General features: G+C 66.0%; 1 protein-coding gene across 1 annotated transcript in view; it reads right to left on the minus strand.

Annotated features, from left to right (window-relative positions):
- The window catches only part of TPRA1 (transmembrane protein, adipocyte asscociated 1), an 8,910-nt gene extending 6,125 nt beyond the window's left edge, over nucleotides 1-2,785 (minus strand). The window contains exon 1 of the mRNA XM_010852971.1: nucleotides 2,547-2,785. The gene's annotated coding sequence lies outside the window, so the exon portion shown is untranslated. The remainder of the gene's footprint in view (nucleotides 1-2,546) is intronic.
- Nucleotides 2,786-2,803: the final 18 nt, after the last annotated feature.

A 2,803-nucleotide genomic window follows, 5' to 3' on the forward strand; every position in this document is an offset into this window, starting at 1 on the left:
GGGAGGCTCATTCTAGGCTCCGCCCTGAGCCTCGGGGTGCCTGCAGCGGCCCGGCCGACTGCAGACGGTGTCGCCGCGATGCTAAGGTGAGAGGGGTGTCCCTGGGATTGCTAAGGTGAGGACAGTGTCCCCACGATTGCTAAGTAGGTGCTCCATCATTGCAGGACCTCCTTGACACCCTGTGCTCATGACAAGGCCCCTCACCAGCACCAGAAGCTGAAGCCACTGACCGTAAGCCAGTGGTTTCCAGAGGGGCTGGCGCGTGGTCAGTGCGGGCCCCTCAGCAGGGTGGCTTCAGGGCTGCCTCATGTCCTGCAGGGACCCCCACACAGCCGAGAGGAGCCCGTGGGTGGACAGCGGCCAGACAGAGTGGGAGTGCGGCTGGAGGACTTTTCCTGGCTTTGCGTGGCCAGCACCCCCTTTTCCTGGGGGAAACCTCAGGACCCCCGTCTCCGTGCACAGGGTGTAGGTATGACTTACAATGCCCCCTCCGCAACCTCAGGGAGCGTTCACACTGGAGTCCACGTGGAAGGAGAGCCGACAAAGGAACACAGAGGAGAGACACAGACAGTACCGGGCAGGAGCCCCTGGATCCAGCCATGCCTGAAGCTAGGCTCCCCAGCTCCACCCTGGGGAGCACCTTGCATTCTGAAGTCCTAACAAATCCCCAGCTTGACCTTCTGGCTCTGCCAGGTGCTGCCTTTGTGACCTTGGGCCAGTCTTTTCCCTCTCTCAGTGTCACGGGACTGTAGCATCCCCACCAACAAGGCTGCTGGGAGGATCAGGCAAGAGCAGAGAAGGGAGTCTGCACAGGACCACACATACAGGGTGACTGCCGCTTTCCCCCCAGAGTGGGAGCTGGGCGTGTGGGCGGGCAAGATTCGGTTCACGGGGCGCAAGCCCCACTCACTTCGGAGCCTGGGCTAGGGAAGGCAGGTGCCTGCTGTGCCTACTTCCCCCGCCCCGGCCTGCTTGCCCTGTAGTAGCAGCAGAAGAGGAGACCCCCACAGCCGAGCCCACCTCCAGGGCCCGGGCCCCCTCCCAGGGGGAGTGTCCCAGGGCTCGGTGTCTCCCCTGCAGACACAGGGCCCCCGGGCCTGATCCAGGGTGGAGTGCTGGTAACAAGTGAACTTGGGGCGGGCAGGGGTGGGGGTCACACGACTCACAGCAGGTTGCCACGGTGTGTCAGAGCTCACAAAATAACCGAAGCTGGGACACCAGCAACAGGACAAGCACACCCCTCCCTTCCGGTGGGCGCTCCAGGCCCGCACTTTCTGCGTGCTGACCCGTGGGGCCACCACCCGGCCTCCAGGAGCGGGCGGCCACCCGCTGTCCCATTACAGTCGGAAGGAGGCTGAGGGGGACCATCGGAGGCTCCCCCATTCCCCTCCCCCGCAACAGGTGAGCTCCAGGCCATGCCAGAGCAAGGGGTCTGCAGGAGAGAGGGGCCAGGAGGGCAGGCTGGTGGAGGGCGTGGAAAGAGGGGGACTTCCTGGGACGCTGAGTGCCCTGGGTAGCCCTGCGCCGCTCAGGACCAGGGATGCTGGGACAGACTGTCTCTTCCACCTGGGGAGGACACTCCTGCCCTCGCTGCCATTCCAGAGACCTCCTCCCACCCTCTCGCCCTCCATCTGCAGCCAGCCTGTGGGCATCGTGCCAGTGGCGTGGGCCCTGTGTGCTGGACCTGGGCCAGAAGGGCCCTACCTCTCTGAGCTTAGCCTCTCTGAGTTTCTGGGTCTCCCTGGTCTGTGCAGTGGGACTGACCATGTGTGGCCCAGAGGTCCTGGATGGGAGCCCTGCAGAAACAGAAAACCCTGAGCAGACAGGCTGCTGTGGAAACACACCTCAGGGCAGCCGGCCCCAGCTGCTCACGGAGCTTTCAATCCTGAACCAAAACTGTGTGAGGAATGTTTCACAACCATTATCCTCCAGTCCTGGGGAAGGCGGTGGACCCTACCAGGAGCCCCCAGGAGGGAAGACAGCCCTGTGCCTTCTGGCCTGACCTCTGCAGATTCCCTTCGACTTGGCAGGCTGCGTGCTCTCCCGGCCCCCGGCCAGGTCGCACCAGGAGCCCTCCCTGACCACCCCTTCCATCTGAAATGGCCCTCAGCTGTGTGTCTGTGTTTGTGGGCCGTCCAGCCCAGGCGTGTCATGACCCAGTTCTCGGGGGGATAGCCAAAGTAGTGAGCTGGACAGATGAACGTCCAGCATCAGAGAGAGGGCGGCCCAGCCCTTCTGGACAGTGGGAGGACAGTCCGGGAGGCCCCACGGCCCCGTCCCCAGCACACAGGGAGGACAGGTAACTTCCCGCTGCCCTGCCAGGAGACACCTCCCACACCCCGACCCTCTCGGACGCGGGAGCCAGAGGTGACCATTCCAGACACTGTCTCGGCGCACAGCGTAGGACGCAGGGTCCGGGAGCTCGGCCTCCGCGGGAACCCTGGGCCTGCCTCTGGGCGGGAGGCCCACTCCCGGCGGCAGGAGGCGGGACAGGGACGTTCGGGATCGGCTCGCGCAGCTGGGGCAGAGCAGGGGCTTCCACTTACCTGGGGCCCTGGCCGCCCATCCGCCGCCGGGCGCGGACCCCGCCAAAGGCCGCGGGCCTGGGCCTCCGGCGCTCGGGCCGGGAAAGTGGCGCGGGGAGCGTGGCGCGGGAGGCCGGCCCCGGGAGACCGGGCGGCGGGCGGGCGGGCGGGGAAGGGAGACGCAATCAGGACACGCGATCGGCCTGACCCCGCGCGGCCCTCCCGGCAGCGGCGACCCGGAAGGGAGGCGCGTCCTCTGCGTTCAGCCAAAACTGCAA

This window comes from Bison bison, unplaced genomic scaffold, assembly GCF_000754665.1.
Source record: "Bison bison bison isolate TAMUID 2011002044 unplaced genomic scaffold, Bison_UMD1.0 scf7180017852733, whole genome shotgun sequence".
Taxonomy (NCBI): domain Eukaryota; kingdom Metazoa; phylum Chordata; class Mammalia; order Artiodactyla; family Bovidae; genus Bison; species Bison bison.